Source organism: Oryctolagus cuniculus, chromosome 5 (genome assembly GCF_051225735.1).
Source record: "Oryctolagus cuniculus isolate XC-2025 breed Fujian yellow rabbit chromosome 5, ASM5122573v1, whole genome shotgun sequence".
NCBI classification, from domain to species: Eukaryota; Metazoa; Chordata; class Mammalia; order Lagomorpha; family Leporidae; genus Oryctolagus; species Oryctolagus cuniculus.
In genome coordinates, this window is record NC_142871.1 from 124,951,380 (window position 1) to 124,967,582 (window position 16,203).

Below are 16,203 nucleotides of genomic sequence, written 5' to 3' on the forward strand. Positions count from 1 at the left end.
TCCTCTGGGTTTCCCACCTGCATGCAGAGGCCCAAGCACTTGTACCATCTCCCTTGCCTTTCCAGGCTATCAGCAGGGAGCTGAATCTGAAGTGGAGCAGCCAGGACTTGAATCGGCACCCCAATAAAGTTCTGATTATTGCTGTCATTTTCTGTGGGATAACTCAGTTTCTTGAGACATCTATTCCAGTTATATGGAACTGTTGTATTAAGGCATTATTTGGCCTTTTTTAAAAAATTATTAAATTAGCCTCATTCCATATCCTGTATCCATCCTTCCTATTTGTTTGCCACAATTAAAGAGGCTTTGGCTGCCAAGTCAATGTTTTTTATTAATAGAAAATTTTAATTATATAGGAAATACTATAGAAAACTTGCAAAGTTCCAAAAATTAGATCCACATTCAAAACACTTTGCTAACATTTATAGTCTTTGTATGTAGTTTAAACATTGTAACATGCCTTTTCTATGAAAGTAGCCTATGTATAGATAAATCTACTACAGATCAGTTTACCTCTTTCGAGTAAAAATTGTTAAACAGTATGAGATTAGATAAATACTACTCAGGGTGAGATTGGGTTTAAGTTGGGTTTATTTATATCAATGTAATGAAAATACCATGAGGGGGCATTTGATACAGTGTATAAGGTGCAGTACTTAAGGTACCACTTGGGTTACCAGTATCCCATATTGGAATGCTTGGTTTGAGTCCTGGCTCTGCTTCTGATTCCAAGTTCCTACTAATTTTCACTCCAGAAGAGGTTAACTAATCTTCCTGCTAATGTGCACTCTAAGAGGCAGCAGATGGTTGGATCCCTGCTACTCATGTGGGAGATCCAGATCAAGTTCTCAGCCCCTAGCTTTGGCCTGGCCCAACCTTGGCTTCTGTGGGATTTTGGGGAGCAGTGAACCAGCTGATAGGAGAACTTTGTCTTTGTCTCTCTGCCTTTCAAAGAAAAATATCACAGCAACTTCAGTTTAATTTCCTTTCTATTGCAATTACAGTTGTTTTATTGCATACTGTAGTATATTTACTGTAGAACTAAATGTATATTTCCATTAGCTTTGATGCCAGATTGATTGACAGCTTTTGTGAATATGTGTGTACTTAACTAAACATTTTGTCACCTGTACTTATGAAGCCGTTAGAAAATAAACCATTTTTTTTTTACTCCCAATTAATTTTAGAGACAATTTAGTCATAGTGGTTTGAATGATGATTTTACCCTACCTTTTTTTTTTTTTTTTTTTTTTTTTTTGTGGAAAACAACTGTCCATCGATACAATAGGCACTAGAATGGTTTTCTCTTTAAATTTATGACTTTTTGTATTTTGTTTTAAACAATTAGTTTAATAAAGCATACATTTAAGTAGCTATGTATATAATAGCAATTTTTTGTCCTTATACTACCACGAAGACTTTTAAGTACTACTCATTGTTGATTTTTTTTTCTTGTTAACAAAGGTCTATAAATCATGCTTCTCCTGGATGCAAGGGTAAATGCTTTATGCAAAATATAGTAAATATGATGAGTTATTTATTGCTTTCTATAATGTATATTTTCAAACTGTAGACTATAAAATGTGAAGTTTGAAAGAATCTTCTGTGTTGTGAAAACAGGTTGGTGGTTAAACTTCCACATAGACCTTGCCCTCTATCCATTCTCCCCTTAGTGTAAGGACCTTCTAATACACAATAAAATTGTCTCTAATTTTTAAAAATAAGCCTATCTTCTAATTCCATTTGTTTTCATAAATCAAAATGTCATGTGAATTGGAGGCATTGTTTCTCCCCAGAAACCCTGATAAGTTGGTACCATTTTTAGGATCCATAATGCCAGAATCAGAACCTTGATCCCTCCCTTTATCCAGTGACTAAGAGAATTCAAATGAGTGCCTGCAAAAGGTTTTAGAAACATCCTGGGAGTATCAATTTCCAACAAATCTAAATTGAAGGATTTAGAAAATGGAAGCATTGAACTAAGAGAAGAGAGAACTTCTGTGTCATAGCTTTCAGTGAGCTAATATTTGCCCTCTTAAGCAGTCTCCCTGACATTAGTTTACTCAGTAAAATAAGTGAATATGACGTGACTGCAATAAAATATGTTAAAGACATGTAGCAGGCATAAAATTTAATGACATCAATTTTACAAAGTAGGTATTTTAATAATTTTTACTTTAATAACCTGAATTGTTTTAAGTTATGGACAGTGGGCATGTTAAGATAGTATTCTCAGCTGGCCCTGTGGTTCACTAGGCTAATCCTCTGCCTATGGCACTGGCACCCCGGGTTCTAGTCTCGGTTGGGGTGCCGGATTCTGTCCTGGTTGCTCCTGTTCCAGGCCAGCTCTTTGCTGTGGCCTGGGAAGGCAGTGGAGGATGGCCTAGGTCCTTGGGCCCTGCACCCACATGGGACACCAGGAGGAAGCACCTGGCTCCTGGCTTCGGACCGGCACAGCGCGCTGGCTGGTGTGACCATTTGGGGGGTGAACCAACAGAAGGAAGACCTTTCTCTCTGTCTCTCTCTCTCACTAACTCTGCCTGTCCAAAAAAAAAAAAAAAAAAAAAAAAAAAAGGAGAGAGAGAGAGATAGTATTCTCTCTGCTTCTGCAAGAGAAAACGAGTGGATGATACAAATATTTAACACATGGCCTTACTGTGGGATTAGAGATTTGATAAAAATAATATTTTTATAAAGCTTGAGTATATATTACTTTTTTCCTCTCTTGAAATTCCCACATTGACTTTATTTTTAGTGCAGTTTTATGTTAATAGAAAATGATCTGAAAATACAAAGTTCCCATAAACCCCTTCTTCTACCTTTGCCACCTGCGCCCCTCTTCATAATTTCAATTTGAGTTAATGAGCCAACGTTATGTTGTTATTAACTAAAGTCCATAGTTTACATTACAGTTCATTCTTGGTGTTTCCCATTCTTTGGGTTTGGACAACAGTATAATGACATAAATGCAGCATTTTAATATCATATAGAATAGTTTCAATGCCCTAAAATATCTACTGTACTCCACCTATTCCTGTTCCCTTTCCTCTGAACTCCTGGCAACCATGACCGTTTTATTGTTTGCATAGTTTTGCCTTTTCCAAAGTGTCCAGTAGTCGATATCACACAGTATGTATATACCCTTTTCTTTCTTTTTTTGGACAGGCAGAGTTAGACAGTGAGAGAGAGAGAGACTGAGAGAGAATTATAGACAGTGAGAGAGAGACAGAGAGAAAGGTCTTCCTTCCGTTGGTTCACCCCCCCAAATGGCTGCCACAGCCAGCGCTGTGCCCATCTGAAGCCAGGAGCCGGGTGCTTCCTCCTAGTCTCCCATACATGTGCAGGGGCCCGAGCACTTGGGCCATCCTCCACTGCCCTCCCGGGCCACAGCAGAGAGCTGGACTGGAAGAGGAGCAACCAGGACTAGAACCTGGTGCCCATATAGGATGTCGGTGCCGCAGGCGGAGGAATAACCTAGTGAGCCACAGCGCCAGCCCCCTAAATATGTTTAGTATCTGTTTTTATTCTGACTACTCCCAACTCAATGTAGTGATCCAAATGAAAATAACCCAAAAAAGTCTTTTATTACCATTTGTTCATATAAGTTTCAGCACAAAGAATTGGCCTGTATCCAGAGTTTCAAACTGTGAAATCATTTGTAAAAATTAAATGTCAGATTTGAAGGCATATGGTGTGTTTTGTTTTGGGAAGCTTTAGATTGACCCAATTTCTTTGGGTCAGTTTGATCCTTCATTCATTTTAGTTCTTTTTAAATTTTATTTAAGTTATGTAAGTTTCATGTATTTCATATATACGGCTTTGGGAACATAATGAGACTTCCCCTCCTATCCTTCTCTCGTCCATGCACCATCCCTCTCTTCTCTCTCTCACATCCCCATTCTTAATTTTTATACAGACCTATCTTCAGTTTACTTAATAATCATATACACTTAGTATAGCAGTATGAAAACAAGCAAACAAACAAACAAACAAAAGCACTGTTCCTCAACAGAAGACACAAGGGCTGTAAACAATCATTTATTCTAAAAATGTCTGTGTCACTCCAATACATTACATTTCAGGTACTCTATTATTTACCTGAAATCAGGTAAACCATATGATATCTGTCTTTTGGGACTGGCTTATTTCACTAAGTATAATGATTTCCAGTTGCATCCATCTTGTGGCAAAAGACAGAATTCCATTTTTTTTTTTTTTACATCTGAGTAGAATACCATAGTGTAGATATACCATAGTTTATTTATCCAGTCAACAGTTGATGGATATCTGGGTTGATTCCATATCTTAGATATTGTGAATTGTGCTGCAGTGAACATGGGGGTACAGATAATTCTTTCTGATACTGATTTCTTTTAGTTTGGGTAAATTCTCAGGAGTGGGATGGCTGGATCATATAGTAGGTCTATACTTGGATTTCTGAGGTATCAACAAACCATCTTCCACAATGGCTAGACCAGCTTACATTCCCGCCAAAAGTGGTCCAGGGTACTTTTTTCCCCATATCGTCACCAGCAGTTTTCATTTGTTGATTTCTGTATGTTAGCCATTCTGACTAGAGTGAGATGAAACCTCACCGTGGTTTTGATTTGCATTTCCCTGATGGGTAGTGATCCTGAGTGATTTCTCAAGTGTCTTTTGGCCATCTGAATTTGCCTGTTTCTTTTTTTTTTTTTTAAAGATTTATTCATTTTACTTGAAAGTCACAGTTACACAGAGAGAGGAGAGGCAGAGAGAGAGAGAGGGAGAGAGAGAGAGAGTCTGCATCCTCTAGTTCACTCCCCAGATAGTCACATAAGCCGGAGCTGCGTGATACGAAGCCAGGAGCCAGGAGCTTCCTCCAGGTCTCCCACGTGGATGCAGGGGCCCAAGGACTTGGGCCATCCTCCACTGCCTTCCCAGGCCACAGCAGAGAGCTGAATCAGAAGTGGAGCAGCCAAGTCTCGAACCAGCGCCCATATGGGATGCCGGCACCGCAGGCGGCGGCTTTACCCGCTACGCCACAGTGCCGGCCCCTTGCCTGTTTCTTAACTGGATTTTTTTTTTTTTTTTTTTTGGTTACTGTTGAATTTCTTGAGCTTTTATAGATTCTGGATGTTAAGCCTTTATCAGTTGCATAGTTTGTAAATATTTTCTCCCATTCTGTTGCCTGTTCACTTTGCTAAGTGTTTCCTTTGCAGTGCAGAAGCTTCTCAGCTTGATGTAAACACATTTGTCAATTTTGGCCTTGATTACCTGTGTTTCTGGGGTCTTTTCCAAGAAGTCTTTGCTTATGCCAATGTGTTGCAGAGTTCCCCAAAATTCTTTAGTAATTTTAGGGTATTGGGGCATACATTTAGATCTTTGAGCCATTTTGAGTGGATTTTTGAGTAACGTGTAAGGCATGGGTCTAGTTACATACTTCGGGATACACATGGAGATCCAGTTTCCCCTGCATCATTTGTTAAAAGAGAATGTCATTCCTCCAGGGATTGATTTTAGCTATTTTGTCAAAGATTACTTGGTTGTAGATGTATGGATTGAATTCTGGAGTTTCTATTCTGTTCCATTGATCTATGAATCTGTTTTGTGCCAGTACCAGGCTGTTTTGATCATTAACTGCCTTTTAGTATGTCTTGACATCAGGTATTGTGATGCCTCTGGTTTAGTTTCTGTTGTATATGCTGCCTTTAGCTATTTGGGGTCTCCTATGTTTTCATATGAATTTTAGTATCATTTTTTCTAGATCGGAGAAGAATGCTGTTGGTATTTTTATTGGGATCACATTGAATCTGTAAATTGCTTTCCCTAGTGTATGCATTTTGATGCTGATTCTTCCAATCCATGAACATGGAAGATTTTTCCATTTTTTTTAATGTGTTCTTCTGTTTCTTTCTTTAGTGTTTTGTAATTTTCATTGTAGAGATCTTTGACATGCTTGGTTAAACTTTTTAATTCTTTTTGGAGCTATTGTGAATGAGACTGATCTTGAAAGTTCTTTCTCAGCCATGATATTTTCTGCATATACAAAGGCTATTGATTTTTCTGTGTTAATTTTGGATCCTTTTACCAAACTCTCTTATGAGTTCCAATAGTCTCTTATATGAAGGCAGCATCACGTTAATTCAGTTCATAATGTCACCTTGAAGTTGCAGAATCTGAGGAACTGGCATCATGAGGACAACAAGATCAAACCGCTCTGGGGAGTCTTTTTCCTTGGAGACTTCCCACTTCTCATTTCTCAGGTTGATTTAGGTCACACAGTGTCTGAAGTAGACTTCTGCACCTGAGTTTTTCAAGTAATGTTTAACAATGGAAGAAACTCCTTGAGGTGCCACAAAGTTACAATCTCCTTCTTTCATCACCATTTCTTCCATAGGAGCAGTCAGAGGTTTCAAAATGCCATGATCTAACAGTTCATCATAAAAACTTGGGTGCTTTTTTGCATAATATGGAGTGCAGGTGATGTACTGAGCACCTTAGTCTGCTGTGCATTGTGGGTTGTGGGGACTGCTGGCTGTAGTCATTCTTCCGGAGTCACCAGCCTTGTCCCACACAGTGAGGTACAAAGGACTGCTCGTTTCCTTCCTCAGCAGCACAGCGTAGAAGCTTCTTGTCAGCCCCGAGCCCAAGATGAGCACCTGTACCATGTGGGAAGGGGCCAGGGCACTAGGCTTCAATTTAGTTTTCACTTAAAATATCACTCTCCATACTGTATTCATGGAATGTGAATATTTTTCAAGATGTGATTTTTTTAACCCATTACATTTTTATTCCTTAGTCACTTATTTTGTGGGAAATAGTTCATAGTATGTGTTATTGCTTAGAGATATGTAATGCATATTAAAACTTTTAACAAGTTTTTATAGTATAGAAACCAATTTTATTTGTTTAGTGCAGTGGTTCAAGGTTTTGATGATGGAACCTGTTCTTTTGGAACACCTATTAAAGCTCTCAGAATGCCATTACACAGCGTTCTTGAAGAAAACGGTGCCCTGGAGCAGCATGCAGTTGGAAATGCCCTTGGCCTAGTACCAGAGGGAGGATAAAAACCTAAAAAGTTTAAAGTTTTGGTACGGGTATAAGCAAAAAAAATTTTTTTGTGGTAACTTCAGAAAATGTTTCCAATCCTGTAGTTATTAAAGTGATCAGTTATGTTACACATAGCTTGGGATATCTAGGAACATGGGGCTATTACATAATGGATTTCCAATCAAAATAAAAGCATTCTGTTTTTCTTCTGTAAAAAGGGGGTATCAAAGGTAAGGTTTTGGGTTTGTTTCACAAATGTATTATTCTGGAAACAGTGCTGTTTTCTTTGGTGGTGAGGGCTTCCTCTTTTATTTTCTAAGCTTTAAACCAGTGAAAATGTCTTTGGGTGGTCTTTTAGCCTGGGGGATGGATACAGAAATCTTAGTTTTCCTTTTCTGATAAATAGCCACTGCAGTTCTCCTTATTCAAAGCCATCTTATGACTTCCTTGATAGGTTTGAGCAAATGAGTAGGATTGGCTCGTGAACTTTTCTGAGGCTCTTTTTAAAATGGGGAACCATGTTTCTCTGACATCTTGGATTGATGAGAACTTAATATTTTTTATTGGTTAAACTGAGATGAGCCTTAAATATATTCATGTTAAAATTATGTTTTTCATCTCAGAGACTGATATATCAAAGGTTTTGCTTCTGATTTAAGGCTCTGAGCATTTCATGCCAAGTTACAATTCATGAACATGGTAAGGAGAAAAAAAAATCTTCCTTAAGTGTTTTGTACTTTGAAAATGTGAAGATTAAATTCCTACATAGTTTGTTTTGTATTTCCTCATATGTTTATTCTCCTTCTTTGAATACTTTATTTTTTGCCGTATAGAGTTTTTTAGTCCATACATGATGTGTTTCATCATTCCCATATTATAGGAAACTGTTAAGGGTAGCTTTTAAAGCTTTTTATTTCTTACAATTGATGGAAGGGCTAAATGAAAACTGTATTTACTTCACTCTAACTCTTAAAGAAGAAAGAAAAGTGTTAGTATTAGTATACAAGGAGATTGATGATACAGTAATTATATAAAACATTTATTTAGATTCCTTGTGTGTTTTTTAAAAAAACATTTATTTATTTATTTGAAAGAGTGACAGAGAGATGGAGAGACGGAGGGAGAAAGATTTCTTATCTGCTGGTTCACTCCCCATATTGCTGCAACTGTCAAGTGTGGGCCATGCTGAAGCCAGGAGCCAGGAACTCTGTCATTTGTGGAGGGCCAGGACCTAAGCTCTTGCACCTTCATGACTGTATTTCTAGGCACATTTCTGGAAGCTGGAGCAGAAGCAGAGTGGCCAGTACTTGAACTGGCCACTCTGCTGTGGGATACCATCATCACAAGCAGCATCCTAACCATCTGTGCCAAAACGTCCACCCATTCCTAATGTTTTTCACATGTAAAATTTGCTTTTGCCTGATCAAATTTTATTTTTGATCTCTCATTTATTTTATTAAAAAACATGTTTTATTTATTTAGAAGGTGGGATTGAGGCTAGAGGTGAGACAGAGAGCTCTTTTTTATTTTTTAAAAGATTTATTTATTTATTTGAAAGGCAGAGAGGCAGAGGCAGAGAGAGAGGTCTTCCATCTGCTGGTTCACTCCCCAGATGGCCACAACAGATCTGAAGCCAGGAGCCTGGAGATTCTTCCGGGTCTCCCACGTGGGTGCAGGGGCCCAAGTCCTTGAGCCATCTTCTACTGCTTTCCCAGGCCACCCTTTATGGGATGCTGGCACTGCAGGTGGTGACTTTACCTGCTATGCCACAGTGCCAGCCCTGACAGAGAGCTCTCAGTTCTGGTTTAGTTTCCAAATGACTGTACTAGCTGGTTTGGGACAGGCAGAAGTCGGGAGCTGGGAGCTCAACCAGGTACCCCATGTGCAGGACATGGACCCAACCACTCAAGCCATCTTCTGCTGCCTCCGAGGTTGTTCCTTGGCTGGAAGCTGGAATCAAGAATGGAGATGGGGCCGGCGCTGTGGCATAGCAGGTAAAGCTGCTGCCTGTGGCTCTGGCATCCCATATGGGCACCAGTTCAAGTCTTGGCTGCTCTACTTCCAGTCTGCCTCTTTGCTATAGCCTTGGAAAACAGTAAAAGATGGCCCAAGCCCTTGGGCCCCTGCACCCACGTGGGAAGACCTGGAGGAGGCTCTTAGTTCCTGGCTTCAGATTGGCGCAGCTTCAGCCATTGCTGCCGACTGGGGAGTGAACCAGTGATGGAAGAACTTTCTCTTTCTCTCTCTTTCTCTCTGCCTGTCCTTCTCTTGTGTGTAACTCTGATTTTGAAATGAATAATCAAAAAAAAAAAAAAAAGAATGAAGACAGGATTCCAATATAGGCACTCCGTTAGGATATGTGGGTGTCTCAAGTGGTATCTTAAATACTGTGCCAAATGCTTGTCCCATATTTATTAAATTTTTAAGTTCTTCCCAGGAAAATACCAGTGATCTAGTCATCTTAAAGAGGGCTGATTATTCAGTGAATAATTTTTCTAACAGTATAACAAAGCAAAAAGACTGCAATGAGGTGAGACCCAAATACTTTCAAAAATGAATACTGTAGTTTAAGGCCGGTTAGCACTGAGATGCACAGTGTGCTACAATGGAGAATGATCTGAAGCAAAAGGTAAAAAGGTTGGGTTTCAGATCCCCAAACATACACTGTGTACTCCCCAAAAATCCCTTGCACTTGCCCCTTTGTCTTCCTAGAATGCTGTCTCCTGACCCTCCCAGAGACTTTGTAATTTCACACAGTTCTCTCCCAGTTCTACCCCTTCTGAGATGATTTCCCTGACCACTTTGTCTAAAATAACACTTCTTTCCTTATTTCTTTCTTCAGCTTGCTTAGTTTTCTTTCATTGTACTTATTTCCACTTGTCATATTATCGTTATTTAAAGGTGGTGATTGCTGAAGTACACTATGCATTGTAGTAAAAAAATCAGAAGAAGCATTTGCTGAGAGTTTTTGTCATGAAATGATGTTGGATTATGTTGGGTCCTTTTTCTCCCATCAATTATATAATCATGTTTTCTCTTTCATCTGTTGATAAGGTGGGTTACACTGATTGATTTACAACTGTTTATTATTATTTTTTTTATTTGACAGGTAGAGTTATAGACAGTGAGAGAGAGAGACAGAGAGAAAGGTCTTCCTTCCGTTGGTTCACTCCCCAAATGGCCGCCCCGGGCAGCACTGAGCCGATCTGAAGCCAGGAGCCAGGTGCTTCTTCCTGGTCTCCCATGGAGGTGCAGGGGTCCAAGCACTTGGGCCATCCTCCACTGCCCTCCCGGGCCACAGCAGAGAGCTGGACTGGAAGAGAAGCAACTGGGACTAGAACCCGACGCCCATATGGGATGCCAGTGCTGCAGGCGGAGATTTAACCTAATGAGCCACGGCGCTGGCCCAAAAAACTGCTTTAACAGCCTGATATGCCTGGAATAAATTCCTCTAGTCATTGTGTATACTACTTTTTATATATTACTAGTTATGATGTGCTAATATTTTGTTGGGAATTTTTGCATCGTTTCTTTTTGTATTTTTTTATAAGGTTTAATACCCAAGCTTAGGGAAGCAGGGTATTTTTTTTTTTAAGGCTTATTTATTTACTTAAAAGGCTGAGTTACAGAGAGGCAGAGGCAGAGACAGATAGAGGTCTTTTATCTGCTGGTTTATTCCCCAGAATGGCTGCAATGGCCAGAGCTGGGCTGATCCGAAGCCAGGAGCCAGGAGCTTCTTCTGGGTCTCCCATGTGGGTGCAGGGGCCCAACGACCTGGGCCATCTTCTATGGCTTTCCCAGGCCATAGCAGAGAGCTGGATTGGAAGTGAAGCACCCATATGGGATGCTGGAATTGCAGCCAGCAGCTTTATCAGGTACTCCACAGTGCCGGCACCTGTATTTTTTTTTAATATTTATTTATTTATTTGAAAGTCAGAGTTACACAGAGAGAGGAGAGGGAGAGGGAGGGAGGGAGGGAGGGAGGGAGAGAGAGAGAGAGAGAGAGAGAGAGGTCTTTCATCTAATGGTTCACTCCCAATTGGCTGCAACTACCAGAGCTGCACCTATATGAAGCCAAGAGCCACAAGCTTCTTCCAGATTTCCCATGCAGGTGCAGGGGCCCAAGGGCTTGGGCCATCTTCTACTGCTTTCCTAGGTCATAGCAGAGAGCTGGATTAGAAGTGGAGCAGCTGAGACTTGAACCGGCACCCATATGGGAGACTAGTGCTTCAGGCCAGGGTGTTAACCTGCTGCGCCACAGCGCTGGCCCCTCTATTTGTTTTGCTTTTGTTGTTTGTATTATGAGAAATACCAGCCATGAAGCCACTTTGGAAGCTTCCCTTCATCCTTTGTTTTTTTTGGCACATATTGTGTAAAACTTCTGTAGAGAAGGAAATCTGTTTTTATGCCCCAGGTCCATGGTTGAAGACCCTGTAACAAAGGACAGATTAATAAGAGAAAAGATAAATTTATTTAATAGATGCTTTTCCTGACATAGGAGCATTCTTAGGGAAATGAAGACTGAAAGAAATGCATACTTGTTATGCTAGGTTTGGTGAAGAATGAATAATCATGGAGAAGTATTAATGGATAAGTAAAATATGACCTAATTGTAATGAACTGCAGGAAACTTTAGCGTTGTCCATCTGTCTAGATTCTTGTCTGTGACTCTTTGCCCTCAAGAGATCAGGATGGTCCTCTCCTCCTCCAGGTACTCTGGGAGCACCTCTCAGAGAAGGGGTCTATGTACCTGTCAAATGAGTGCCCATGACCTGCTTCAGTGGAAGGGCAGAAAATCCTTTCCAGGTTTGGTCTGTTTTGGGGAGAAGGGGTGAGAATGGCCATCGTTCTTTTAAGGTTTGCTCAGATTCTTTCCGGTTCAAATGTTTGGGGGTAGTGTGTCTTGAGCCTTATTATGTGTCATCTCTGCTTTAAATGTTTTTAGAGGGTCCAGGCTGTGGCATAGAGGGCAAAGCTGCTGCTTGCATCGCTGGCATCCCATGTCGGAGTGCTGGTTCATGTCCTGGCTACTCCACCTCTAAGCCAGCTTCCCATTATTGAAGCAGCAGATGGTGGTACAAGTACTTGGGTCATGTACAAGGGAAACATGGATGGAGTTCTTGGCTCCTGGCTTCAGCCTGGCCCAATAATAGACCATCTCTCTCTCTGACTCTCTCTCATTCTTTCTCTCTTTCCCTCCCTCCTCTGTGTGTGTGTGTGTGTATGTGTGACTCTCACTCTGCCTTTCAATAAATATATAAATATTAAAAATAAATAAATTTGTTAGAGTTCTACTAGGAAACCACCTGGACCTGAAGACTTCCTCTGTCACCTCCACTTTAGCATTGAGCCAATGTGCAATGAGTTCATTTTGATTATTGTATTTTTTAGTTTTACAACTTCTGTTTAGTTATTTAAAAATTTCTATTTTTTACTGAGATTTTGTTTTTTATGTATTTTAAGAGAATTTTAATGACTTTTTGAAGCATGTGTGTGATAATACTTTAAAATCTTTATCAGATAATTGTATCATTTGATCTTATTTTTTTTTTAAATTTTATGGTATTTATTTAAGAGGCTAGGGGGTGGTGGAATGCGATTGCACCTCCATCTGCTGGTTCATTCCCCAAATGTGTACAATGGCCTGGGCTGGATCAGGCTAGAGCCAGGAGCTCGGAACCCAACCTAGGTCTCCCACACTGGTGGCACCTAACACTTGAAGTGTAATTCGCTGCCTCCCAGGGTCAACATCAGCAAGAAATTAGAATCAAGAGTGAAGCCAAATATCAAACCCAGGCACTCTGATAGGGGAAGAGGGCATCAAAACACGTATCTTTGCTGGACCAAATGCCTGCACTGTCATCTTGGTTTTGTTATCTGTTAGTTGTTTTCTTTCTCATTCATGTTATGACTTCTTGGTTCTTGGTACTCAGTGATTCTTTTTTCCCCCTCTTTTAAAGAATTTATTTTACACCTATTATATCACATAGTATGTTTTAAACACTGACGTATTAACTCCCTAATAAGGTAAACTTTATCTTCTTTTTTCAGTGATTTATTTATTTATTTGAAAGTCAGAGCTACACAGAGAGGGGAGAGGCAGAGAGAGAGAGAGAGAGAGGTCTTCCATCTGATGGTTCACTTCCCTGTTGGCCACAATGGCTGGAGCTGCGCCGATCCAAAGCCAGAAGCCAGGAGCTTCTTTCGGATCTCCCACCCGTGTACAGGGGCCCAAGGACTTAAGCCACCTTCCTGTACTGTCTTATAACCCGTGATGGGGATTGTAAGATCCAGTCACTATGCAGCCAGCCTTGGTGTTTTCTCCCACATTTCAGAAATTTCCTTTGTTTCTTTGTTGTGTTATTTCCTGTGTTTTTTAGTTGTAAGAGTTTTTGTTTGTTTATTTGTTTTTTGGACAGAATGATTCAATAGAGGGTGCCTCAAAAATAAAATCTTCCTGCAAGATTTTTTTCCAAAAGGATTTTCATTGATTACTGTGCTGTACTATGATTTAATATTAGCATTTTTTCTTGAGACTCATAGAATTAAAACAGGGTCCATGACTTTTTTATTGCACTAAAATATATATAACATAAATCAGCTATTTAGCCATTTTTTAAAAAAAATATTTACTTGAAAAGGAGACAGAAAATGAGAGAGAGAGAGAGAGAGAGAGAGAGAGACTGAGAGAGAGAGAAATTTTTCCACCCCTTGGTTCACTCTTCAAATGCCTGCAAAAGCCAGGTCTAGACCAGGTTGAATTCAGGAACCAGGCCCTCCCCCTCGTTTCCCATCTGGATGGCATGGTCCCAAGTACTTGGGCTGTCTTCTGCTTTCTCAGGCACATTAACAGAAAGTAGAGCAGCTGGGACTCCAAGGCAATCTGATATGGGTTACCAGTGTCACAAGTAGCAGCTTAAGCTGCTGTGTCACATTGCTAACCTAACTTAGCTATTTTTAAGTATATGATTTGGTGGTGTTGATTACATTAATAATGTTACATGACTGTCACCACCATTCTAAAATTTTCCTTTTTTTTTTTTTTTCTTTTTTTCTTTTTTTTTCTTTTTTTTTTTCCCATAAGTTTTAGGTAGACAGAAGAAGGAAAAAACCAGTGGGGTGTTTCTGTGTACTTTCTTTCTCCCCCACCTCTTTTATCCTATTACCATTTGGCAATAATGTGGCATATTTGTTAAAACTGATGCGCAAAATACACTTTATAGGTTTTGACAAATGTCTGGTGATATGTGGCCACCATTATAGCATCAATCAAAATAACAGTACTGCCCTAAAAATCCCCTCTGCTTCTCCCTCACTTCTCCTTTTCTGCATTAACCCCGGGCAACCACTAATCCTTTTACTGTCTGCATGGTTTTGTCTTTTCCAGTATGTCAAATGGTTGGAAACAGAAGTTATGTAGCATTTTCAGATTGACTTCTTTCACTTAGCAATGTGTATTTAAAGTTCCTGTATGTCTTTGTGGCTTGATAGCTCATTTCTTTTTATTGCTGAATAATATTTTTCAAAGTACTTTCTTCATACCTAATAGAAACTGTATACATTAAGTAGTTACTTCCCATTGGATCTCCTCTCACCTCTTGGTAACCATTAACCTGCTTTCGGTCTTGATCAGTTTGCCTATACCAGGTATTTTATATAAGTGGAACCATACAATATTTTGTCCTTTTCTTAGTATAATGTTTTCACAGTTCATCCATGCTTCCATCCATGTTTCCCAGTCCGTTCCTTTTTATGTCTCAATAGTATCCAAGCATATGTGTAGAACACATTTTGTTTATCCATTCGTCTTTTTGTGAATACTTCCATTGTTTCTACCTTTAGAGTATTGTGAATACTGCTACAATAAACACTGACGTCCAAGTATCTGTTTAAGTCTCTGTTTTCAATTGTTTGTATGTGTAAGTAGGATTGCTGGGTCATATGGTAATTGTGTGGTTAACTTTTTGAGGAACTAACCAAATACTTTCCATAATGATGCCACCATTTTGTATTTCTGCAGCAATATACATGGATTCCAATTTCTCCATACCAGACTAACACTTGGCATTTTCTTTTAAAATATTTATTTATTTAATTTGAAACAACAGAGAGACAGAGAGAGAGAGAGAAAGAGAGATCTCCTATACCCTGGTTCACTCTCCAAATGCTGGCTACCGCTTAGGCTGTTCAAGGAAAACCAGGAGCCAGAAACTCAACCTGTGTCTTTCACATGGGTGGCAGGGACTCAACCACCTGAGCCATCATCTGCTGCCTCCCAAGGTGTGCATTAGCAGGGAGCTGGAATCAGGAGTGAAGCTGGAACTTGAGCCCGATTACTCTGAAATGGTATGTGGGTATTCCAAGTAGAAGCATATTAACCATTACAATCTTAACTGGTGAAGAAGTGTTTCATTGTGTTCTTGTGTCTATGTTTTTTTTTTTTTGTTTGTTTTTGTTTTTGTTTTTTTTAAGATTGGCTCAGCTCCCGCCATTGCGGTCATCTGGGAAGTGAACCAGCAGGGTGAAAGACATCTCCCTCTCTCTGCTTCTGCCTCTCTGTAACTCTTTCAAATAAATAAATAAATCTTTAAAGAAAAAAAATAAAGTGTGTAGCTCTAACCACCAGTGTTAGACCCGGGTGAAGCATTAGATTGAAGCATAAGTTATCACATGCAAAATAAAAGTTAGTTGTATTAGTGATTCCCATTAGGAACAACTTTGTGACATTTTCCTCTCAAAGACTCTAAATTAAATACTAACAAGGAAATCTACCAGTCTAGGAATAAATTCATTGCTGTCATATAAGGCTAACTGGTACCTGTACACAGAAGCTTTGATCATGGAATTAGATGTCTGTTTCTCAAGGTACTCTCACCCATTTTTATTATAATTTATAAAAATTCTAAATATAGTTGCAAAAGGTTGGGATTCCAAAATAAGTAAATTACCCAGTATTTTCCATTTCCCATATCTTCTGGGTATACCCAAGAGCCTGACTCCAGGTATTCTTCTTTGATACCTTCAAATATCTGTTAGTTAACTCAATGAACTCATAAATGCTGGGTGGTAGATGTAAAAAGGTTAATAAGAAACTCTTGTGCCACAGGCACTCAATCTAGTAGTAAATGATTGTGCATGTACACACACTTACACAAATGCACATAAATGAGGATA

At 39.5% G+C, this 16,203-nt stretch overlaps 1 protein-coding gene and 1 pseudogene across 3 annotated transcripts in view; one reads left to right on the plus strand and one right to left on the minus strand.

Moving 5' to 3' along the window:
* Positions 1 to 16,203, plus strand: part of SUPT3H (SPT3 homolog, SAGA and STAGA complex component) — a 496,390-nt gene that overhangs the window by 179,049 nt on the left and 301,138 nt on the right. The window lies entirely within an intron of this gene.
* On the minus strand, positions 6,048 to 6,754 carry LOC103349767 (renalase pseudogene; annotated as a pseudogene).